The 25,568-nt window shown below is 49.9% G+C and overlaps 1 protein-coding gene across 4 annotated transcripts in view; it reads right to left on the bottom strand.

Annotated features, from left to right (window-relative positions):
- The window catches only part of Pik3cd (phosphatidylinositol-4,5-bisphosphate 3-kinase catalytic subunit delta), a 45,812-nt gene extending 22,052 nt beyond the window's left edge, over positions 1-23,760 (bottom strand). For 2 of the 4 annotated variants that reach the window (XM_050153346.1, XM_050153349.1), the window contains exons 1-2: positions 5,055-5,188; positions 3,209-3,327 (exon numbers count right to left, since the gene is read on the bottom strand). The gene's annotated coding sequence lies outside the window, so the exon portion shown is untranslated. Of the gene's footprint in view, positions 1-3,208; positions 3,328-3,575; positions 3,595-5,054; positions 5,189-23,626 lie in introns of those variants that run through there. The other 2 variants (XM_050153347.1, XM_050153348.1) reach the window with 2 other exon arrangements.
- Positions 23,761-25,568: the final 1,808 nt, after the last annotated feature.

Below are 25,568 nucleotides of genomic sequence, written 5' to 3'. Positions count from 1 at the left end.
TGGTTAAGAGTACTTGCTGCTCTTCCAGAGGACCAGAGTTTGGTTCCCAGAATTCACATTGGGTGGCTCACAACCACCTGTAACTCCAACTACAGGTGACCTGGAGTCTCTGACCTGGATCCAAGGGCATTACACTCATGTATACACACACACAAATATATACACACACACAGAGTCTAAAAGTAATAATAAAGCTGGCTGCAATGCTCACACCTTTAATCCCATCACTTGGGAGACAACGGCAGGTGAATGTCTTAAGTTTGAGGCCAGCTTAGATCACATAGAGAGCTCCATCTCAAAATAAAAGTAATAATCTTTTTTTTTAAAAATCATCATTTCTGATGTCATAAGGGTTTGTTTGTTTGTTTGAGACAGACTCACAAGGTAGCCTAGAACTCGCTCTGTAGCCAAGAATGACCTTGAACTTCTGACCACCCCCCTGCCTCCCAAGTGCTGGGCTGACAAACACGCCCACCACACCTCACCTCACCTTGTTTATGCTGTCTGTGGTCAGGTACTCTGCCAACTGAGCTACATCACAGCAGCCCGGCTACCTCAGTTTAATCCACACTCTCACTTTGCCTCTTCTTTTAAAACAACCATGTGGTACCATCTGGTTTCCTTTTTCTGACTGCCTGGGTCCCTGCTAAGGACTTAGCTGTGTAGGACCATCTAGGGCTGCCAGGTTCAAGGAAGAGCTCTGTGCCAGCTACTAATACCTTGCAGACACGACTTAAGAAGGAAGACTTATGTTGGCTCACAGTTCCAGGGGGTCTCAGTCCATCACTGCTCGGTAGGCATGGTGGAGCCGCTAGTTCATGACTGCAGGAGCCTGTGGCAGAGGCTGTCCACATCATGGCAGACCAAGAAACAAACAGCACAGCAAAACCTGGGGCAGGTCCTACCCTCACTCCTAGTGACCTGTTTCTGCTAGCCGTGCCTTACTTCTGAAAGCATCCACAGTGTTCCAGAAGGGGGCCACCAGTGAGGGACACACAACTGAAACATGATGCTGAGTGTGACTTCTCAGAGCCACACCACCGCAAGCCACTAACCCCACTTGAACACTGGTAGGGTTCCCTGTCCAAATGGCTTCACAAACCAGCGATCAGTGCCAGGATGTGATGGTCACAGCTTTGCGAGACCAGAGAGAGGATTTGTGAGACCCTGCCTGGTGACTCGGTAAAAGCTATGCTGCATGTTCCATCATCCTGTTTCAAGAGCCTGGGTCTTTCAACTTTTTAAAAAATATTTATTTATGTATTTGAGTGGCCTGCCTTCATGCACACCAGTGGAGGGAATCAAATCACATTACAGATGATTGTGAGCCACCATGTGGTTGCTGGGAATTGAACTCAGGACCTCTGGAAGAGCAGTCAGTGCTCTTAATCACTGAACCATCTCTCCAGCCCCAACTTGTTTTTCTAATCTCCCTCCAATTCCTATCTATTCCCTTCCTCCCTGCCAGCCCTTTTCCCTGACTCATGACTTTTGGTTTTGTTTTCTGCTCCATTTAATTTAACCAGGACAATACTACTCATTGGAACCTGGTAGTCTCTAGTGAACACACAACTGGAGACAATGACTCCCCCCTTCCCCTGGATCTACCAGTAGCAAATAGTTCGCAGTGATAGGTAGAGCCCCTAAGCCTCTCCTCCAGCCATGCCTGACTAGACAGCCTCATTCCTGTGGGTAACCACAACCGCTGTGAGAGTTCATACTATGATGGCCGTATGGTTCCCAGAAGATGTATAACTCTAGCTTCAAGAAATCCAGCGCCCTCTTCTGGCCCCCAGGTCCACTGCAAGCACATGGTGCACAATGCAGGCAAACAGTCATACACATAAAATAAAAATATTTTTTTGTTATTGTTTGTTTTTTGAGACAAGGTTTCTCTGTGTAGCCATTGCTGTCCTGGAACTCACTCTGTAGACCAGGCTGGCCTCAAACTTTCAGAGATCCACTTGCCTCTGCCTCCCAAGTACTGGGATTAAGGCGTGCACCACCAAAATTATTACCAAAGGTATTTCCTGAACCATAGAGATGAAGGGTAAAGGTGTTTGCTGTACAACGTTAGTCACCTGAGTTCACTCCTCTCAACCCACATAAAGATAAAATAAAGGGGACAGGAGAGATGGCTTAGAGGTTAAGAGCACTGGCTGTCCTTCTAGAGGTCCTGAGTTCAATTCCCAGTAACCACATGGTGGCTCACAACCATCTAGAATGAGATCTGGTGTCCTCTTCTGACTTACAGGCAGGTAGAATACGGTATATATAATTAATAAAATGAAAAATTGTCCTCTGACCTCTGTACACACTCCGCCAAGGCATTTTGGAAACTAAGTTTTGTTTCTGCTTACTTCCAACTTCAAAATTTTGCTGAATATTTTAATTTTGAAAGAGCTCTACAACCAACAAAGAGGTTTCACAAACAACACGAAAAGACCTAGAGATGATGAGGTAGAGGCTGGGGGAAGCTTCAATAACACTGGCCCCGCCTGATCTAAAGGACAGCAGCGGATCAGCCAGAATGTTCTCTGCGCACAAAGACCAATCATGTACCCAAAGAGACTACAAGGAATCCCCAGACTTCCCCATCACAGAGCTCAGTACCCACACCCAGCTGCCTATGACTGGATGGGGATGTCTTAGTTACTCTTCTGGTGATGCGCCAAGACACCACAACCAAGGTGAGTTACAGGAGAGCTTATTTGGAGCTGACGGTTTCAGAGGGTCTGTGACCATGACGGTGGGGAGCACAGGTGGAGAAGCGGGGGGGCACTCGTCTTCAAGCACAACCGTGAGGCAGAGACACTGGGAATGGCCTGAAACTTCCACCCTCTCCCAGTGACACGTTCCTCCAGTGAGGCCACATCTCCTAATCTTCCCCAACCGGTCCACACACTGGGGACCAAGCATTTAAACATGCAACATTCTTCTTCCAAGTCAACTCGAAAGAGAATCCTACCTTGATCTTGTGACCACCCAACACTCTGTAGACACAGAGGCCCCTACTTTATCCTGTTACCCAGCTACACTCCAAGTCCGTCCGTCAGTCCGTCCATCCGTCCCCCCTCTTCCTCCCTTCTCGTCCTTTGAGAATGCTTGTCTTAGGGACAAGTCAGAGAGGGTCAGGTTTTCTTCAACATTCTTATCTGTAACAGTATCTCTTCCATACTCTATATACCACCCCCTTCCTCCAACCTACCTTTCCGGGACAGGCCAGTAAGGATGACCAGCCAAGGCCCTTCTGCCTGGGAGATTAAAAGTGCTTTGCCATCAGTGAACTTCATCCCACTTTTGCTGGCTGCTCAGCTCCTCATATGTCTGAAAAGAATGAGAGGAGGAAGAACATTTAAAACACAGAATTTCCAAAAACGGGATATATCTCAGGGCAGTAGACACGGCTCAGCCAGAGTGCTTGGCTAACTGCAAAAGTCCCCAGCACTGCAGGGAGCCATTCCATCTAGGTTTCCCATCTCCTAAGCCAATCTTACTTGGCTGGGTCTTTCTTGCTCGCTACCTGGGTCAATGCCACCCCAGCTCCCTTTGGTGGCACAGAATCATTTCCAGACCTGAAGTAGGAGTGTACACACAGGTGATTCAGATGGTCTTTCAGAGCTGTTTGTTCGTTTGTTTTTGTTTCTGAAAGCAAAGTTAATAGATCTGAGCCATGTTTGAGTTTGAATTTCATCTCATGGCTGAAAAAAAAGTAGGTTTCTGAACTTTAGACCTTGACTCCCCATGAGGATCTGTTTTCAAAGTCAGGTCTAAAGGAAAAGTCATTCCTGTTGGGCTAGAGGCTAAAAAGGGGGGCTGTGAGAAGAGGGGAGCACTCCTAAGAACCTGGTCCCGAAGAGGGGGATAACTTACGCCCTGGTCCCGAGCATCTGTGCAGCGGGGCTCCCTGAGCCTCCATCACATTAGGCAGAGTGGCACAAAACAAACTCAGAAACTACTGGCTTCTCCATAAGACAAAAGCAAAGCCCTCGGGAGTCCACTAGAAACAGTGTGTTCTATAGACACACATTTCCCAGGGTCCGGGCTGAAGTCCTCTAGCGTGCCAACCACAACCCGTGCTCAGCAACGCTGCTGTGAGCCTGGGCAGGTGGGTGTGGATACCCCAGTTCAGCATCCAGGGAGGACCACTGGGCTTTCCAAGAAACTCTGAGCAGAGCCACCCGAGGCTTTAGCCAAAGACTAGAAGAAGAAATAGCTTACATGCTGACCCCCGAAAATAGCAAACAGTAGTAAGACAGACCCAAGGAAACCTGAAGTAAGTGTGGAAAGAAGGCGCTTTGACAAATGGGAAAGACAAAGCAGAAAGCATGATGGAGCTCAGAGGATTGCATCCTCAGGAATTCAGGACGGGAGATAAGGAGCCAGGAAAAAATGCACTGGGGGTTCGTAGGAATGAGTTAAGTCCCACGGTGGAAGGAGGACAGGACCTCCAGGTCTGGGTATGACTTCTGTCAGCCCCTCTTGTTTCAAGGGCAAAGCTAGGGAGGGACCAAGCTTGCTGACTGCTGGGCTGGGAATCGGGGACAGGGGGAGGGGGGACGGGGGAGAGTGCACCGAACTGCTTTGGTTCCTGAGAAGTAAACAGCTCAGCTCGCCCTAAGCAAACGCGTCCTTGTCCTGGGAGCCCAGCCGGCTGAGGGTCTGGCTCATCCCGTCAAGGGCGGCTGAAGACACACCCAGGATTCCATCCTCAGAGAGTCACAAAAAGGCGCAACTCAGCACTCTACCCACCACCACCACCACCACCACCACACACACACACACACACACACACACACACACACACACACACACACACACAGAACAGGGAATCCGCGACCCTATGTATGGGTCGGCCTCTCCAGTGGGGTGCTGTTGCCTCCACGCTCCTGCCTCTCCTAAGCCCCTCCACCCTGGACTCCTGATGACCTCTTACCCTGCCCACCCAAACCCAGGCCAACAAAGCCCAGTGCTGGGCGGGGCAGAGCATCTGGCCAGTGGTGGTGGGGGAAGTACAGGGACCCCACAGACGCCCGCATAGGTGGGTTTCGTACCCGGTGTCGGTGGCAGGGGCGGGCTCCGTCTCCCTGGAGACAGTTGCCCAGGGGATACGGCGGGAGGGTCCCGGAGTGACCGGAGGGCGCCAGCCTCCTGGCCCGTGTGCAGCCCGCAGGGGTGGCGGTGAACAGCGAGCCGGGCATCAGCGGAGGGGCGCGGCCCGGGGCGGGGCTGAACAACGAGCTGGAGAGGGCGACCGGGCGGGGCGGGGCGCGGTCGGAGGCGGAACATCCCGGAGATGGGGCGGGACCAGAGCCCGTTGTACCACTGAGCAGTTAGCAAGCATTAATACCCCAGGTCTGGGGAGGAGAAATAGCAACCCGGCGCTGTGAAGTGGAGACTCCTTGGCTGCTCTTGCAGGAGGTCAGGGGCTGAAGCAGGGGTCTTCAGGGTTCTCCCCATCTCCCCATCACAGAGCCCCAGAACAACAGAGTGATCCCGGATGGCAAGCATAGGCAATCCTAGCTAGGATCTTTTACAATTAGCGGATAGACGGCGCTGTTTATAAAGTGAGATCCACCCAGCCTCTTTCGGTCTTAGTTTGTTTTCTATTGCTGTGATAAAACAGCCTGACAAAAGCAACTTGGGGAGGAAAGGGTTTATTTGGCTTACATATTCCTAGTCACAGTCTACTGAGAGAAACCGAAGCAGGAACTGAAGCAGAAGCCATGGAGGAATGCTACTTATAGGCTTACTCCCTATGTCTTGTTCAACCTGCTTTCCAAGGATCACTGGGAACCACCTACCAAGTGTGGCACTGCCCCCAGGGAGCTGGGCCCCATCAACCATTAGTCAAGAAAATACCCCCCCCAACTTACCTACTATGTAGGAGGTGTTTTCTCAATTGATGTCCCTCTGCCCAGATAACTCTGGGTTATGTCAAGTTGGCAAAACAAAACAACCACCACCACAAAACTCCCCAACTACCAGGACTCTGCCCCCTTGGTTCTGAGGGCATCCCCGGGAAGGGCAGAACATTCAGACCTGCGTCAGCCCTGGAGTTGCTGGGCCCCCAGGATTCCGTGAGTCTGGACTCTGGTTGTGCCTGTCAGTGGGAAATCCCACACCACATGGAATTAGAAACAAGTGATTTATCCAAGACTTTCGCTCCACATCTGAGTTCTTTACAACAGCTACGCTGTCCTAGGGCTGGGGTTCCATCTAGGAACCTATATGGTAGGTCTACTGTTCTCCCTGGGACAGTAAATGAGGAAACCCAGGGTACCCTCCCGTGCACACACCATCCTCACAGCCTTTCTGTTGTGCTTCATTTTAGTGAAGGGCATTTGCATTTAGAGCCGTGGGTGTGCTGAGCCAGCAGTAGTATCAATCCTTATGTCCCCACAAGGTCTCACTGTGTAGCCCCGGCTGCCCTGGGACTCATTAGGTCGATTAGGCTAATCTCGAACTCACAGAAATCTGCTTCCACTGCCTCCCAAGTTTTGAGACAGATTCACTAAGTCACCCAGACTGGCCTGAACTCTCCAGCCTCAGTTTCCTCAGCAGCTACAGGCCCAGTTCACACAGCAGAAGTAGCACGGAACCCATTTGGTTTTGCATTGCACCTATGAACCTCTTGTTTTACCCTGTCTTCTTATGTTCTGAGACTTCATCCTTTGTGGAAAGTGGAGCTCAGAGGAGAAAGGGGTTCCAGGCCCACAACTGCCCCAGATGAGGCCAGGCTCATCACTGGTTGTCACTGAGTCCTAGGAATGGCTGGGCAGTGGTGGTGCACACCTTTAATCCCAATACTCTGGAGGCAGAGGCAGGTGGATCTCTAAATTCAAGGCCAACCTGGTCTACAGAGTGAGTTCAAGACAGCCAAGGCTACCTAGGAAAACCCTGTTTCAAAGAAACAAACAGAGTCCTAGAAAGGTCCCTGAGTTAGTGAAGAATTAAAAGCCAAAAGTTGGGCCAGAAGTTCCCAGGGACTGTGGAGCCCAGCATGGGAGGACTAGGCTGCTGAGATGGCCAGGATGTGGGAGGTCCCCAGGCAAGACTTAAAAAGCCCAGGCCAGGAGCTTCCCACGGCCCCAGCATCCCTGCCTAGGCCTTGGTGCAGGAGCACCCTAGGAGGAGAGCTAGAGACGGCAGGATGTAAATTCATTCCCAGCACCATGTCTGGATGTCCCATACATCTTAGCTTCCATGTCCAGACGTCTTAAAGACAACACCACTAGCTGGGCATGATTGTGCTTTAATCCTAGCACTCAGGAGGCAGAGGCAGGGAGATCTCTGAGAGTTCAAGACCAGCCTAGTCTACAAAGGGAGTTCCAGGTCAGTCAGGGCTACAGAATGAGACCCTGTCTCAAAACAACACAACAAGATAAAAGCAAGATTATCTCCCCAGGAACTATTAATGTAAACACTTGCTGTGTTTGCCCCAAGGACGCAAGGAGCAAGTATCGCTCACAAGCTGATCTCTGCAGCAGATGGAACCAGGGCCACTGGGTGGTCAGCCCGATGATAGTATGGGGACCGCCCAGGGTCCTGCCCCTTGGAGCCCTCTAGGCTTGTAAGTGAGTCTGGGAGTAGAGCCATCCTCGGTGAGCAACCTGGAGATTCTGAGCCCAACTAAGTTCTCCAAGGCTCAGTGAAGCCTGGGTCTCCTAGGCTATACAGACCCCGGAGTAGACCCCAGAGTCCAAAGAAAGTCATGGCTCTCTCTTGAATGAGGAGATGGAGAGGGAAGGAATTCAGACAGCAGCCTGGGTGCAGAGGAGAGAGAACTCTCACAGGTTAGCAAGTCCCACAGTTAATGAGTGTCATCCACCAATGAGATTTTTCAAAGCAGAAAAACTCCAAGGTCCTCTACACCTACTTCTCCATGTGTGGGGGCTCCCCTCGCCCCACGGGAGCCATGCATGGTGCTACCCTTCCCCCCAATTTCACTTTTTTCTGATAGCATAGGTTTGAGTGAATTCTAGACTCAAAGACAAGATCCCCATTAACAATGAACCCCAGTGCCTAGCTTGGGGTGCAAAGTGAACAGTCAGGTACTAATTTCTCTTGGGAGTCCAGGCAGAAGAACAGGATTTCTTTGAAATGGCAAAATCCACAAAATGGTGACATGTCTGTATCATAAAAATATGCCAGAACTGTACTGGCAAATATGGAAAAGATAGAAATCTTTAAAACATTGGGAAGTCCAGAAAAATGGCCCAATGGGTAGAGATTTTAGCCATGCAGGCCTGACAACCTGGTTTGCCCCAGAACCCTTGTAAAAGTAGAAGGAGAAAGCGAACTCTGCAAAGCGGTTCCCCGTCCTCCACACATGCACAATGGCATATGTCCCACCCCCAACAGTAATAATACCAGAAAGTTTTAAAAAGTATTTGGAGAGAAGCCAGGCTTGGAGGTGTATGCCTGTTAAACTTGAAAGACGAGGAAGGTGCCCATTGTTGACCTCTGACCTCCACACGCACAACCCCCTCCCACACACACAGATACACACTTAGGAGTTTCACTACTGTCAAAACTCAAAAGTAAATAGAGAAATTAAATTTCCGCCCCTGTTTGCAGCTGCCAAAAGAAGCCAATTCTCTGTTAAGTACTCTAGCCTAAGAACAGGAAACCAAATACTCCCACTCACAGGAGCCCTTGTTCCACTCAAGACATGTATTTGCTGCCATCACCCCTCCTTCCTGTCCTGACACTTCCAGGTCACCCCACTGTGTTGCAATCCCACCTCGTTCAGCTGCCTGCCCACCCCAATGCCTTCCCTTCGGGAAGCCCACTTGCGGCTTCCTTCTCCAAGTGGCACCAGCATTCCTAGCTTTGCCAACCTGGTACGACCCAGGGTCATCTGAGAAGGGAATAGGTATGTGTATGGTGGATTGTCTAGATCCCCAGCCCACTCTGGGTGGCACCATTCCCTGGGCAGGTGGCCCTGGGCTACATAAGAACACCAGCTAAGCACAAGCCTGTCCGTAAGCAAACTGGAGAGGAAAACCCTGCAAGCAGCATTTCCCATGGTTCCCTTGAGTGCCTGCCTTGACTTCTCCCAGTGATGGACTATTGGATATCCTTGGTTGTCAACTTGACTCCTCTGGACCCAAAGCCCCAAGATGGAATGCACATCTGTGAGGGATTTTTCTTTTTTCTTTTTTTTTGTTTTGTTTTTTGAGACAGGGTTTCTCTGTGGCTTTGGAGCCTGTCCTGGAACTAGCTCTTGTAGACCAGGCTGGTCTCGAACTCCCAGAGATCCGCCTGCCTCTGCCTCCAGAGTGCTGGGATTAAAGGCGTGCACCACCACCGCCCGGAGGGATTTATTTTTCTTACTTGAAGCAGGAAGAGTCAACTTCCAATCTGGATCTGAGTTAGGAAGACACGCCTTGAATCCAGCTCTGAGGTGGGAAGAGACATCTTTAGTCTGGGCCACACCAGCTGCTGGCAGCCTATATAAGGACACGGAAGAAGGAAGGCGTTTGCTCTTTGCCTGTGGCCCTCACCTTGCTAGCGCATCCATGATGGCATTAGAGTCAGTCACTGTCTTCGGGATTCCTTGCGGACTGAGCAACTACCAGATGCTTGGAGTCTCCGTTCACAGCCAGCCCTTGCTGGATTAGCTGGACTGCCGCCTCTAAGTCATTTTCATAATTTCCCTTTATGTATAGAGAGATTTGTTCTATAAATTCTGTTAATCTAAAGAACCATGACTAACACATCTCCTAATAATGCCACTCCCTGGTGACCAAGCACCCACATCTATGAGCCTAGGGGACCGTTCTTAGTCGAACCACCGCATGGGTCGTGGTGTTTCTCACAGCCACAGAACAAAAAGTAAAATGGAGACTAAAGTCAGGGTGGGGGTCAGATACAACTAACAATAAAACACATTAAATGCGGATGTTAAATTCTAATTGGAAAATAGGAGGGCAATGCAGGATTATCTCCCGAAAGGGATAAGATTCCATATTTATTTACATAGTCCACTATTGCTTTGTCCCCTTGGTATACTGTTCTGTTTTGATTAGGAACAGGGTCTTTGCTGCACTGTCCAGGCTGGCTTCTAGCCTGCGATCCTGCTGCAGCAGCTCCCTAGGTAGCTGGGACTAGAGAGATACATGCCTGTCCCTTTGCTGGTCTGTTCTTTTGATACTTTTCTGGGGAGCCTAATTACAAGAGTCCTCTCTCTCCTGCCGTCTTTACATGTTTTCATTAATCTTTCAATTTTCACCCTCCAGTTAATGAAAAAAGTCACTCAACTGTAGTTAAAAAGCCAAGTTAATTAGGACCTGAAGCTTCCATCTCCTTTGTGGTCAATTCCCTAAGCTCTGACTACATGTCTAGCTTAGCAGAAGCTCCCAGAGTTTGTGACTTTGGGCATGGAAAGGGGTGGGTAGGCCGAAGAAAACGATGCTTGATTTGGTGGTGTTCATTCTTTCATGTGTCTACCAAAAATGCTTGAGTGTTTCCAGGAACAAAGTTCTGGAACATTCTTGGCTTTGGAGAGGCCTGCTAACGACCCACTGCCTGGTCTATGGCAGGAAAACCAGCACACACTGGGGTGACCTTGACTCAGAAGCAAGGATCAGTCAAACAGATAGCACACACTGGCTAAGTACGCACAGAGCAGTATCTGCCACAATTTCTGGGAGTCTCGGGTTCCCGGCGAGGGCCTGTGAACCCGAGTCCTTTGTGTTGTCCGTGAATGGAAAGAAACGCTCTGTTTGTGGAAAAGACCCACTGTGAATACTTCCTGAGGGAGAAGATAGAATAATGGTCCAGATAGGATGCTGAGTTCCTCATGAAAGATTCCGGGGCCGGGTGGGTTTCTGGCCCTGATTTTCTAGAATTACCTTATAGATGTGTTGTGGCAACTGCTGGGGACCGAGTGAGAAGACAAGTTTAAGACAATGAACCTGGCAGCATTTGCTAAACACAGCCGCAAAGTTGTCCTTAGCGAGCAGGCAAGTTTCCCAAGCCACAAAGTAATGGCAGTAAGTTGGCCTGTGTTAAATGCCCTGGGGTAAAAAGCCAGGTCACTAGTCTGGTGGTATAATCTAAATACCTTCTCTTTCCTCCCTCTTCCCTCTCACACACAGTGGCTCATAACTGCCTGTAACCCTAGTTTCAGGGGATCTGATGCCCTCTTCTGGCCTGTGTGGGCATCTGCACACACATGGGGCACAGATATACACTCAGGTATACACACATGCACATAAAATAAATAAATCAAAACTATAATAAATAATCAAATAACATAAAACTCAACCGCCAAAGCTCCCGAAAGGTCCAAAGTGCTAGTTTGAAAGCATGATATATGTCCACTTTAGTGAGATGTTAGCCTCCCCTCCAGACAGTCTTATGTGGATCACCCAAAGGAAGCCGATGGCTCTCTCAGCCTCTGTTGGATGGCGTGACCCACTTCAAGGTGGACTGAGTTTGAAGGGGTGAACAGACCGTCTCACCCACTCTACACCCAGCCGACTTGGGAGGTGTGATGAGTTTACCCCCACACCGAGCAGCTGATGATCACTGTCTAGTTCAACTACGACAACGTCTAGCTGGAGATGACACATGAGACCGCTGCTTTGCTTCCAGGGACAATTGCAATGCCCCGGCTTGCTTTACTCATGCCGTAAAGAGGGGTTCCCACGACCCTCCTCACTTGAAGCCCTCCTAGAGTAGCTTCAGCGCTCGGGGAAATGGCAACCTGTGCTCCTCAGCATATGGCAGGCGACACTGCTGAGGTCTTCAAGGAGTGCTTGCTGCAGCAAGGACAGAGGTGAGAGGGACGTGGACTGTCACACCCGGGCTGGGTGCCACCCTCCAGGACTCTGTCCGTGTGCAGCTGTTTGAAGCAAACACTGAACTTTAGGGTTTTAATTTTTTGTTTATGTTCTTTTGGGTTTTCAACATAAGGTCTTACTACCTATATCAGTTAGCCTGGAACTTGCATTTTGAAACGCTTTTGTTTAAGAGCTGACTAAGGACGGGAGGAAAAGCCTAGCTAGCCTGCCTCATTTCCTACCTGTGTGCCTCTTTTATTCTGGTTGAAAACAGAGCAAAATGTAAAGCTGCAGCCACCTTGGATTCCAGGAGGAGCAAAAGCTCACAGACAGATCCCCTCATACCCTCCCTGATCCCCTGATGAGGGCAGTCACCCCTGAGAGTGACATTGGAGGGGCAGTCATCACCTGAGAGCCATCTTGTCCCCTCAAGCCATCACGACTTTTCAGACCACCTTGCAGGACAGGAGCTGAGGCAATGGAGACCCACATAGGCCACAACTTCTTACAATGCACACCTGTCTCTTCAGGCAACCCTTCCCATTTAAACAGTGCACATCGGTGCCTTAAAGAGAAACTTGGGGTCCCAGAACCCCTTAGTCTATTCCTTTCCCTAGAGTGGCCACATTGAACGCATCTCATCATTCCTCTTTAATCTGTGTAATGGGGCTGGGTGGCTTCTCCTAGTTTGCTGAGGCAGCCATAGCCCAGGCTTTGTAAAAACTCTGGTTCCACTTAGACTTTCCAGTGACTAGCCTCACTTCTGAATCTACTGACGGAGCAGCAATCAATCAACTCATTAGATGCAAAAAGACATTATTCATTAGCAGGTTTCCAGGATTTTTTTTTTTAGAAGTTGTGTAACAATACCTAAGGAGGGGGAAAATCAAATACACACTTCGTAATATCATAGCAACCAGGGCTGCAGGAGGAACTACCAACTTCCATGCCCCTGGGAAGGCCTGTTCTGAACAACATTATCACTGATAACCAAAATGAAAAGCAATGTCCAAACTGGCTCTTTGGCTTAGAAATGTGAATAAAATCCACAGACATCTGGAGACATACGTGACACCTGTAAGGAATGACCATGCTGGCAGGATGAGGTGCGTTTGCAAAAACAGGTTCAAGGCCACATATGCCCACATCCTCAGCTCCCTGACTGTAAACAGGGATCAGTCACCCAGGTTTCAAGACAGAAGGGGAGACAGAGTGCCAAGCTGGTCCCCAGTGGGTACACAGGTAGCGTGGTAGCCCCTTCTAGAGCAAGCCAGGTATTGCCAAGGGCATCTCATGGGCCATTCTCTGTGTGAGAATCACACTTTATATAATATAGTTTCTACCTGGGAATCAAGCCTATGTTTTTGGGGGGCAGAGGTTGAGACAGCATTTCTCTGTAGCTTTGGAAACTGTACTGGAACTCACTCTGTAGGCCAGGCTGGCCTCGAACTCACAGAGATCCACCTTCCCAAGTGCTGGGATTAAAGGCATGCACCACCACCGCCTGGCTTATTTTGTAAACTTCCATCTACATTTGTACGTTTCCACATTTTTATAAGTAACCTGCATTAAAATCTGTATAATAAAAATATATACCACAATGTACCAATGGCACTGATGACTTTATAATTATAAATGTATAAATATTACATACATAGCATCTAAATGTCCAATATAGAAGATTTTAGTCTGTAACTCTTAAACAATGTGGGCACTTCAACTTCTACATCCCTGCAGTATTTAGTATCTTTTAAAATTGCAAATTCTCAAGGCAGGCTTGGTGTTGTGAGTTTGAGGCTAAACTGACCACAGGGAGAGTTCCAGGCCAACTGAGGCTACATAATGAGACCTCTTCTCAATCTCCCCCAACCCCTCCCCAATTCTCAATTTCTCTCTCTCTCTCTTTATGTGTGTGTGTGTGTATGATATATGTATGGGATGCGTATGGGGCGCATATGGGATGTGGGGGGATTGTGTGGTGGGTATATGAGGTGTGGTGTGGTGTGTGTGTGTGTGTTGGACATAGGTCCCGCTCTCAGGGGCCTCGGTTACTCGATGGTTCCTCTCACACTTAGAGCGAACCTTGAGGCTCGCTCTCCACACTCTGACCCTTCTTCCTCAGTCTTCTGAGGGCCCATGTCTCACGCAACTCTGCACCCACTGAGACAAAGAAAGAAAAGTCTTGGGGACACACCCTGCACACCCCATTCCATAATTTATCATGTATGCCTGTGTCTTCCTGGCAAGGATTATGTGTGTTCGTCCTTGCCCTGAACATGTCCTGAAGCCATTTCTGCCCTAGAACTTGTAAAAGTCAGCTTGGTCTCTCACTCCTTCCCACGTATTAGATGTGCCATGGTGGGCCACCTCATCTCCAGGGCCTGATACGTCAAGCTGCTCACAACCACGTGTCATTCCAGTTTCAGGGGTTACAATGCCCTCTGTCCTCCTCCAGTGCCCAGCACATGCATCATGCAGACACACTCATGTGGACACACATAAATAAAAATAAGGCACACGCCTTTAATCCCAGCACTTGGGAGGCAGAGGCAGGCAACTCTCTATAAGTTCGAGGCCAGCCTGGTTTATAGATCGAGTTCTAGTACAGTCAGGACTATGCAGAGAAACCTGGTCTTGAAAACAAACCTAATAATAATAATAATAATAATAATAATAATAATAATAATAATAATAATAATAATAAAAATAAAATAATTTTTTTAAAAGATGCACATTTCTTGGGCTGAGATGCCTCAGCAGGTGAAGTGCTTGCCTCACGAGTGTAAAGACCAGAGTTGGGACCTAGAACCCCTGTAAACGATGGGTCAGCACTGCAGGCTACCTTGTAATTCCAGTGGCCAAAAGGTGAATTCTGGGGATCCCCAGAGCAAGCTGGCTGGCTAGACTGCCTGATGGACCAGCTCTGGATTCAACTGAGAGAAGCTACTTCAAGGAGCCAGGTGGAGACGGAAGACTGCTAACATGAACCTCAGGTCTCCACAGGCACACGCTTCCCCATCCCCGTACACGAGAACTCGTGTATCTACGCGTGCGCACACACACCACACACATGCACAAGAGGGGAACAAACTATAGATTTCTTGTCAAAATTCTGTCTCATTCATACAATTTTTTTTCATAATCCTCATGTTTTCAAATTAAGGCTGGAGTCACGGCCGGGAGTAGAGGAAGTCACTGAAGAAAACATAAACATCTTTCTGGAGCAGCAATTTGACCGAAAAAGAGGGAGAAATATTCTTTATAGTAAAATAAACATGCACGGATCATGGAAGAGAATGTAAAATTGATGTCAGTGTTAAAAATAGGGCTTGAAGCTTCAAAGCAAGGTCATAGTCGGGGTGGGATGCTGCGGGCTGGGTTATATATCACATCTTCTCTGGCCAGAGCAGTGGGTGGGAACGTTGGAGCAGAATGGTCCATGTGGGTCAAGGTTACTGCTGCTGCTGCTCGGCCATTTCCCAGTCAATTCCCCCTGAACCTAGTGCACAGGGATCCTGGGTGGCCTACCCAGAGGCACTGACTTATGTCGCAGCTACAGAGACAGGGTTCAGTTGATCATCCCAGAAACTTTATCACAGGTGTAAAAAGCTGGTATTCACACCCCACCATGCAAGCTTCCCGTAAAAAGCTGGAATTCACACCACACCGTGCAAGCTTCAGCCATAACTGGCAGCATGGACACCTGTCACTCAAGAGCCATCCCCTCCCAGGGTGTGGGCTTCTAAGATTCAGACTTCAAATGGCAGAAACTTGAAGCTTCTCATGGAGCTATAACCTGCCACCGGATTCAATTACTTTGGATTATCGGCACAAATCAGTGAGACACTGTCAATCCTAGGCTTTCAGACGAAAGCTTGTTGGCTTAAGCACTCATCACATACATGTGAAGTATCACAATACATGAACCACAGCTCCTTGCTAAGTAGCCTAGCACAGCATTAAACCCCCAATCCTCTTGCCCTGGTATCTTAAGCTACAGGTGTATGCCACTATGCCCAGCCCATTGGTCCAATTCGTTGTATTTAAGATTTATTTATTTATCATGTATACAGTGTTCTGTCTGCGTGTATGTCTGCAGATCAGAAGATCTCATCATAGATGGTTGTGAGCCACCGTGTGGTTGCTGGGAATTAAACTAAGGTCCTCTGGAAGGGCAGCCAGTGCTCTTAACTGCTGAGCCATCTCTCTATCCTGTCTTTTTTAAAGTTTTAAATTGCGTTTACTTATATGTGTGTGTATATAGGCCCGAGAATGCCACAGAGCAGGACAGAGGTCAGAGGACTTTGGGGAACTTTACACTATGGATTTCCAGGGAACAAGCTCAGGCCATCATGATTGTCAGGCAACATCCTTACCCAGTGAGTTCTTTCCTCCCTCCCTCCCTCCCTCCTTCAGTGCTGGGGATCAAGCCTAGTACCTTAGGCCTGTGAGGCCAGTAGAGCTTAACAGCTAGCTTTCACCTGTGTGATTCCAAGGCTCCTGCTTAGAACACTAGCCTGAAGTTGTTTACCTTCATTTGCTCCAAGCCCAGCCCACTCAACCCCTGAAATGTCTCAGGCAATGGCTACTTGCTAGAAAAACAGCCTACACTTCACCCCTTTCCAAAGGACAGGCAGGGTACCTCATTCAAATATTTGTCTCAGCACACAATAGGAGAAAAGCCCAAGGGGGCGGATGAGTCACCCCTGACTTCAGAGCTCCCAAAAGCAGGAGGCCTGTCCTATTCTTTTGTTGAAGCTGAAAGTGAATATTGATTGATTGCTTCCTGAGACATTCCTTCTGGGGGGAAAACCTCCAAAGTCCCCCACTTTCTCCCTTATTTGTCATCTAAAAACAATTCCAAAAATCAGATTATCTGAGACCAACATCCTGGCTGTATGGACTTCTTTACCAGCAGCAGGTCTGCCTGGAAGAGGCACACCTGGACAGCTTTGCTCACACACCCCGCTCACCTGGTTTTGTCTCCCCACTTGAGGTTGCCCTGGGCCACTGGAATTGAAAACAGGAGGCACTTGATTCTAGGGGACTTCTGGGGCTGGAGAAAAGGTTCAGCAGTTAGGAGCACAGACTGCTTTTGCACAGGACCAGAGTTCAGTTCCCAGCAACCCTGCCTTGATCTGATGCCTCTGGCCTTTGAGGGTATATTACCCCCTCCCCAACACACACATTAAAAAGTGGGGGTGTGGTTTGGTTGCCTAGAATATACAAAGCCCTGAGGTCTGTCCCCAGCAATGAAAAAAAGAGGTGTTGGGGAAGGCTTCAGTAATTAGCACCAAGGGTAAAAAGCCAGGCTGGTACCCTAGGCCCGGGTTCTGCTGTCTGAAGTCTCTGGGTCATCCATTAGAGCTGTCTCTGTTTTTGTTCTGTTTTTATTTTGAGACAGGGTTTCCTGTCATCTAGGCTGGCCTTGAACGGTCTACGTAGACAAGGGTGCCCCCAAATTCTGGCATCATAGGAGTGCGCCACTATGCCAAGCTTATGCGATGGTGGGAAGGAACACAGGGCTTCTGGCATGCTAGGCAGACGCTATCAACCGTGCCCCCCACCCCCAGCCCTGACCTGAGTTTCTCAAACAGCACAATGGAGCGTGCACATGCAAACAGCGGAAAAGCTCCCAAGATGAAATCCGCTCTTGACAAGAGCCATTCACAATTTTCACTTCTACTTCCCATAGCGCAGAGCAGCAAGACCACAGGAGACCCAGGTGCCCAGAGAAACCCTCCGCCTGCTCTGCGAGGCGCACCTGGCCACAGCACAGGTCAGTCACGTGCCTCAGAGCAACCACCATATAGAACCAGCCGGACAGCCAATCAAGAGGACGGTGCATTTGGACGGAAAGGCTTTGCTGGCTCTCCCTCCAAGATCATCCACCCTTTGGCAGCTGATGCCTCTGCATAAATCAATCCCCCTTAGGCCAGCCTTGAACTCAGAGATCTGGCAGCCTCTCCCAAATGCTAGGATTAAAGGTCCACCATGGTCTGGCTTTAGAGACCCTGTTTTAAGAGAATAAGGAAGAGAAAATGATAGAAGACAGCCTGTGTCCTCTTCTGGCCTCCACATGTGTTCACGTGGGTGTACACACACAGCCAAACACAAAAGCACATGCCTAGCTAGGCACGGTGGGAACAGCCTGTCATCCCAGCACTAGGGAGACACAGGCAAGGAGACCAGGAGTTCAAGATCTTCCTCAGCTATACAGTGAGTGAGAGGCCAACCTGGGCTACCTGAGACCATGTCTAAAAGATGGGGCTGTATTATTCTATATTATTGTGTTACATATGGTACCTAGAGTTGTGTTAAGTTTATAAAAACAAGAGAGCAGTTGTTAGTGGCTAGAATTGGGGGTGTTTCATGCTTGGGATAAGGGACCTGTCTCAGCTACTTTTCAGATCTCATCTGTCTCAGTGTCTACCCCCTCCACCCATCCATGGCATTCTAGAATCTGATAAGTATTGCTATACCACAGTCACAGCAACTGCCTCTGAGGCTCAGAGGGGTTGAGCAGTTAACTCAAGGTCACTCAGCAGGGGGAATGGGGGACTGGAAAGATGGCTCAGTGGCTCAGAGCACACACTGCTCTTGGAGGGAAGCCCTTAGGTTCAGCACCCATGCAGGGTGGCTCACACCGCCTTAACTCCAGCTCTGAGGAGATACAACGACAGCACTACCCATGAATCCACATACAAATCATTTAAAAATAAAAATAATTTTTGACACATGGTCTCTGTAGCCCTGGCTGTCCTGAAAATGCTATGCAGACCTAGACCAGGCTGCTGGCCTTGACCTCAGAGATCTACCGGCCTCTGCCTCCTGAGGGCTGAAACCAAGGTGTGTACAAAATAAAAAATCGCTTCTGGCTTTTTTTTTTTTTTTTTTTTTTTTGTGTGTGTGGCTGAGGCTAAAACTTCTGGGGTAGGGTTGCTCCTCTAGGAAGCTTGTCTCACAGAAGACCCTGGGTTCCACACTGAAACAAAAAAGCCAGCTGTGACCCTGAAGACAACGCTTTTGCCATTGTGTGGTAATCCTGCCCTGCCCACTGGGCCATCTTCACCCCCTTCCCTTCCCAATGTTTCAACATGGCTCTGCTCTCCCTTCCCAGGAAGAACACTGCTCTGGCTTCCACAACAAGGAAAAGCAATGTCCCATCTAGACCAAAGGCAACAGAGTGGCCCAGCGCTGCCAAGGCCCCTGAGGAGCCCATGACCCATCATGCTCCCTCTTGCTTCCTGCAGGCTTCAGTAATGGGGGCTCCCCAAGTCCCTTCCAATACCACAAGCCCCATCTCATAAAATCCTTTTGTCAGGCAAATTACAGTCCCCAAGAAGGACATGGGGACTCAAGTGGCAAAAAAAAAAAAAAAAAAGCAACAAACAAAAATTAAAAAAAGAAAGAAAGAAAAACCCTGCCTGTCACCACCTCAGATTGTAAAGAAGGTCCCAGCCAGCAGCTGCGGAGAAGGTGATGCAGGAAAGAGAGGAGGCAAGGGCACCCACTCCTCCCGGGTCCTAGACCTCCACTCTCAGCAGAACTGACAAGAAGGCTGCTGCGGATCAGAGAGACAGAGAGGAAGGGAAGCAGGAGGGAGGCTTGCCACGGCTGTTCAGCAGAGATCACTGGAAACTGAAATAGGGCCGAAGGTTACCCTGCTTAAGAAGCAGAACGGGGGAGGACGAAGACACCAGCTTCTTTCTTGGAAAACATGTACAGAATAGCCCCTTTGCTCTCGTGAACTGGGGGTGGCCCCCAAAGCTATGCCATGGGCGCCTTTACCCTAAAACCTTGCCTCTGATTGATAAAGATGTTCATGTTTGGAAGCACACAAGTATGGGTGTGCATGTGGGAGAAGCCAGTCGATGACCTCGGTGCTGTCCCTCAGCAGCACTGGCCTCCCTGTTTTAAGAGAAAATTATTAAGATTTTTAATTTTTTGCCAGGCTGTGGTGGCACACATCTTTCATCTCAGCACTTGGGAGGCAGAGACAGCAGATCTCCAAGTTCAAGGCCAGCCTGGTCTACAGAGCGAGTTTCAGGACAGCCAGGGCTACACAGAGAGACCCTATCTTGAAAAACAAATTTATTTATTTATAAAAAATGTATGTGTTATGTGAGTATATGCTGTGTGTACAGGTGTGGTGGAGGCAGAAGGAACCGTGGATCCTCTGGAGCTGGACTTACAGGCTACCGAGTGTGCGCTGTCCATGGTGGGTGCTGGGAACCAAACCCCGGCCCTCTGCAGAGCAGCAAGTGCTCTCTTCATCACCTCTCCAGCACCCAATTCATTTTGATTATTTTATGTGTGTATGGTGGTGAGCCACAGCACATTAAGTGGGGGTCCAGAATACAACTTCTCCTTCTACCTGCACGTGTCTCCAGGTCATCACGCTGGCATCTTTGGGCAGCATGACCTTTACCTGCTGAGTCAGCTTGCCAGCTCAGGGGAGCCTTTTTCCTTGGCAGGGCTCACCAGCTTGGTTCGGCTTGCTCATGAGTAAACCCCTAGGATCTGCTGCCTATCTTTGGCTTCCCAGTGTTCGGACTGCCATACACACCAAGTTTGTTTGGTTTGTTTTGTTTTTTTGAGACAGGGTTTCTCTGTGCAACCCTGGCTGTCCTGGAACTCACTCTGTAGACCAGGCTGGCCTCGAACTCAGAGATCCACCTGCTTCTGCCTCCCCAGTGCTGGGATTAAAGGCATGCGCCACCACAGTCTGGTTTGTTTCTAAGCGTCAGTCTGGTTCTTTGGCTCCAAATCGGGTAAAGTACGCTCTGCTGAACTATCTCCCCAGCCACTGAGAAAGGATCTTTGCATATATAAGTTAAGGACTAAAAATGACTTCTTCCTGAATTACCTGAGTGGCCCTAGGCAGGGACAAGTCTAACAAGAGAAAAAGCCACACAGATGGGAGGAGATGGCCATAGGAGGACAGAGGCAGAGACAGGAATAATGGGAGTCACAGCTGAGGGCCACTTGGAACCACTGGCTGCCCGATGCAGCAAGGTCTCCCCTGGGGTTTGGAGGACGACACGGATGGACACACGTGGACAGAGTGACACGGACCTGCTGGAACCTTGACTTCAAACTTCTGGTTCCAAACAAAAATCCATTCGGTAGAAAGCACAACACTTTTGTTCCTTGGTTACAGCAGCCCCTTGAACCAATACAACATCCCTACAGGACTTAAATTGACAAGCAGGTTCCCCAACCCAGCTCTCTCCTCCCTCCCTCCCTCCCTCCCTTCCTCCCTCCCTCCCTCCCTCCCTCCCTCCCTGTTTCTGGCCTCTCCTCTCTTCTCTACCCCTATTGCTCTCTACCTACCCCCTCACATTTTCTGTAATGGAAGCAATTTCCCAACTGGGAGTACTGCCTGGAGCTCCTGGTGGGAGCTGCCACATGCATCAACCAACCACAGATCACACCCAGCACAGGAAGCCGGAGCCCCTCTAAGGCACCCCTCTCCAGCAGCAGCCTGACCCTCACCCATCCCCAAAGCTTTGAAGACTTGCATGCACACTCAACCGGAAGGGGAACTTTCTTAGGCTCCAGGGACATCGCTGAGTGCTGGGGGGGGGGGGACCAGAGTGAGCCATATTTTGGTGTACCCCATATAGAAAGTCACACACAGTAGTGTTTGGCTGCAAAGAAAGAGCAGGGAGGTTCCCGGGGTTGATGTTTTTTCCACCTTGAAACTGGCAGCATTTCTGATATGATGGCTGGGGATTTCCATGGGCCACTTCAATGACCATTCAGTTTGAGGGCTGAACGCAGGACCATGCGCAGATCTGCGATCTGTGTGCTGTTTCGTTGCTTCAGAGGCACAGTTTCCAGAACAAAGCTTGTGCTTTTCTCAGTGCCCAAACAAGCCTGGCTCCTGGTGTCCTGCAGGCTGGCGGCTAGTCATTCATCACTGCAACACGTGCCCTGCTACAGGGCTCTCCTTGCCCATTCTCCAGGGGCACTTGTCTTAGGGACCTGCCCTAACATCAGCCCTCTTGAGAAGCACGCGGGTTCCCTGGGGAGTGGCAGAAGGTTTCCTACTCAATGAAACTTTTGCTGGGGCTCTGGACCCACAAAGACAAGCTGGGGAACTGCCCTCTAAACAAACAAAAAATTTTTTTAAAAAGCAGCCAAAGGGGAATTGCTTCATACATTCACTTCCCTCTCCTACTGTGCAGATGAAGAAAAACACAGCGAGCAGGAAGCAACCCCTCACCGTCCACAACCACTCTGGCTCCTCTCCTGGTGGACCCCTGTCCTGTGATGACCCTCCCAGGCCCATCCCCAGAAGACTGTCCTTTCCCTACCTGCCTTGGCACAGTCCCCAGTCCTGACTGATCTCAGTGAGCATCCGTACAATGCAGCTCAGCCAGAGAAGGGATGAAGCCCGCAGCAGATTGCTCAGGCATGCTTTTGCATGTAAAACGGCTGAGTTTGTAGGGGAAAGCCCCATGGTTGAATTAAACTGCCAAGAACCCAGGGGCACTGTCAGGAACCGGTGGTGTCAGGGATGAGAACCCGGGGATTCGGTCCTTACTTTGAAATCCCTCTGGAAGTAGTGAGTCACTCCCTGACCAGGAAACATTCCCGCCCCTGCCCCACCCCACGCATCTCGCAAAGACACACTCATCCCACATATATGTGAGACTGTGCCCCAAGTCTCAGGGGTCATTTAGGCATTAGCTTTTTTGAGTACTGGTTCAGAAGCTCCACGGACAGCTTGGCAGGGTTGCAAGCTGACAGTTCCCTGCTCTGGGCAGAGTCTGAACCCAATGGAAACGGCTCAGAGAACCTCGGATTCTATCTGCAAACTGGGGGAGTTTTAAGGGAGCTAGGTGAGGCCCCAATGTGTGGGCCCTTCACACGGTGACATTGGAAACTCCATCCCCAGCCTCCACTTCCACTCTAGAGTGTGCATGTCCTTGCCAGCCATTAGTCCCTTGCAGGGTCTCTCCTTGCCCAGGGTCTTCATCTCTCTGCTAGGAAGTACATAGCTACCTTAGCAGCGAGCGCCTCTAGCTGGGGACCCACGAATGGCCATCCCATTCCCCACTATCTCTTAAGGATGAGGTGCAGAGAAGGAAGCCTAAATAAGAACAGGAAACTGAATTTGAAAAAAAAAAAAAAAAAAAAAAGAGCCCCATTCAGGCTGATTTACCGGCAAGAGTATTTAAAAAAAAAAAAAAAAGTCCGGAAATGCAAAACTGGAGGCGGTTTTGCTGCCGTAACCCCTGCTCAGCCGCAGATCTGGAGAGTGATCTCGCCCTTGGCTGGGTCCAAAACTCAGCGGGGTGGCACCAGCGGAGGGGAGAAGGAGGGAAGAAGGAGGGAAGGAGGGTCCAGAAACTTCAGTGTCTGTCCCTAGGCAACCCTGACCCGCTGTGAAGAGGCTGGGAGGATCGCAGAGCCTGGGTGCAGAGGATCTTGACATGCCCCGTCCCCGCGCTTGGCTTGGCCATACCTGGGTGACCCTGCTTGGGCTCAGCCTCACTGCTACCAAGACCAGGGAGCCCGCACTATCCCAAAACTTAGAATGCAACATGCACACCACCATCGGGCCGGGAAGCCCTTGGTCCCTTGATCGGGGCGGTCAGGGACAGTCGTAGGGGAGATGCTGGCACAGCCTCAGGCCCAGGTCCCGGTAGACAAGCTCGGAAGGGATCCACCGTCCGCTTGCCAGGCGCCAGAAGGCGCCCAAAGTCAGGGCGCACAGGCTGTGCGTGTTGGGACACGTGGGAGAGCCGGCCCCTCGCTGCCTGAACCACCCCCAACCCGGTCTTTCTTCGTATTCTGTAAAGCATCCCGTGGAGAACACTTACCGGTCCCTCTGCAGAGCAGCTGAGCCCCTCGGAGCTGGCAGCCCCGAGGCTGGGCGCGAGTGAGTGAGCTGGAGGCGGGGCGCGTGGCTGAACAGCCCGCCCACAGACAACCCGCACACTCCACTTCCCACTTTGTTTCCTTTCTACAGATAACAGGAAAAACAACGGGTCCCCTACCCCTAACTCCCTCCCGCGCTGCCTCTCCAGCCCCGCCCACAGTCCAGCGGGCCCTGCAGGGGCAGCGTAGCAGGTGCCTCTGAACCAGGCAGCAGCTCGTGCTGTTTAAAACTAAAGGCTTCTTTTGATGCAGAGGCACACCGTCAGAAGCACCACCAGGGTCACTCAGAAAACTACAAAACCAAAAAAGAAAACCCTGACAGACCCAGATCTCTAGATGAATGCCTGCCATCCTAGGCACCCAAGAATTTAATGCAGACAACCACACAAGAAGGAACCAGAAGAATGAGAGAGACAGCCTGGAAATCTCAAAGGTCCTTTAAGAACATTAGGTAGTCAGATGGCACACACCTTTAATCCCAGCACTTGCGAGGCAGAGGCAGGCAAATCTCTGAGTTCTAGGCCAGTCTGATCTACAAAGTTCCAGGATGGCGGGGGACACAAAGAAGCCCTGTTTCTAAAAACAAAAAAAAATAATACAGAACAGAACATTAGGTAGCTGGGCATGGTTGAGCGTGTCTTTAATCCCAGCACTAGGGAGGCGGAGAGGCAAGCAGATCTGTGAGTTCCAGACCAGCCAAGGTTATCTAATGAGACTCTGTCTTCTTTCAGAATTACCATGACTTCCTACCTCTCTGGGATCCTGTGCAGGACGGTGAACCTGCCTAACAAACTTGATCCTTTTCAACTCAGGCGGACCTGGAACGGAACTCATTCTGTAGAGCTGTGTCTAGCTTTTGACGATGGGTCTGAAGGCCCGTGCCACCATGCCCAGAGGAAGCTCTTATTCTTATCATTAATTATGTTGGTGCTGAGGGTGGAACCTGGGGCCTTCAATGTGCTAAGAACCAGTTCTACCATGAAGCAAGCCCTGCTCCCATAAAGTAGCTAGTATTGTTCCTATGAACAAATAAGACAGATGCCCCAAGTCTCGGAAGGGTATTTGGGACTGGGCTGTTCACGTCTGGCTGATGCAGAAGCTCTGCTGATCCAGGACGGTGGGGTTGGAGGATGGATGGTCCTTGCTCCGAGCCTCTCTTGAGACTGAAGAGTCAGGACCAGCACCAGTCTGGATCATTAGACACTGCCCTATTTATATCTAGGAAAGAGGATTTGGTGCGAGTTACCGTATGGTAAAGTGCTCGCCTCAAATACACAAAGTCCTGTGTGCAATCCATTGTACCAGATAAACCAAACATGGTGGTATACGCCTATCATCCCAGCATGTTGGAGGATCAGCACAAAGTCATCCTCAGCTTTATAGCAAGTTCAAGGCCAGCCTGGGCTGCATGACACCTTTTATCTTAGGGTTACTGTAGAGGTGATGAAACACCATGACCAAGGCAACTTGGAGAGGAAAGGGTTTTTTATTTATTTATTGGTTTTTTTGAGACAGGGTTTCTCTGTGGCTTTGGAGCCTGTCCTGGAACTAGCTCTCGTAGACCAGGCTGGCCTCAAACTCACAGAGATCTTCCTGCCTCTGCCTCCCAAGTGCTGGAATTAAAGGTGTGCGCCACCACCGCCCAGTGGAAGGGTTTATTAATGGGTTTACACTTCCATATCACTGGTCATCACCAAAGAAAGTCAGGACCAGGAACTCAAACAGGACAGGAAGCTGGAGGCAGGAGCTGATGCAGAGACCATGGAGGGCTGCTGCTTACTGGCTTGCTCAATTTGCTTTCTTATAGAAGCCAGGACCTTCAGACCAGGGTAAGCCACACCAACAATGGACTGAACCCTCCCCCATCAATCACTAATTAAGAAA

The sequence above is a fragment of the Alexandromys fortis genome, unplaced genomic scaffold (genome assembly GCF_014885135.2).
Source record: "Alexandromys fortis isolate MF-2015 unplaced genomic scaffold, M_Fortis_MF-2015_v1.1 scaffold_88, whole genome shotgun sequence".
Lineage (NCBI taxonomy): Eukaryota > Metazoa > Chordata > Mammalia > Rodentia > Cricetidae > Alexandromys > Alexandromys fortis.
Note: the sequence above shows the minus strand (reverse complement) of the source record. Positions and strands in the feature narration are given on the sequence as shown.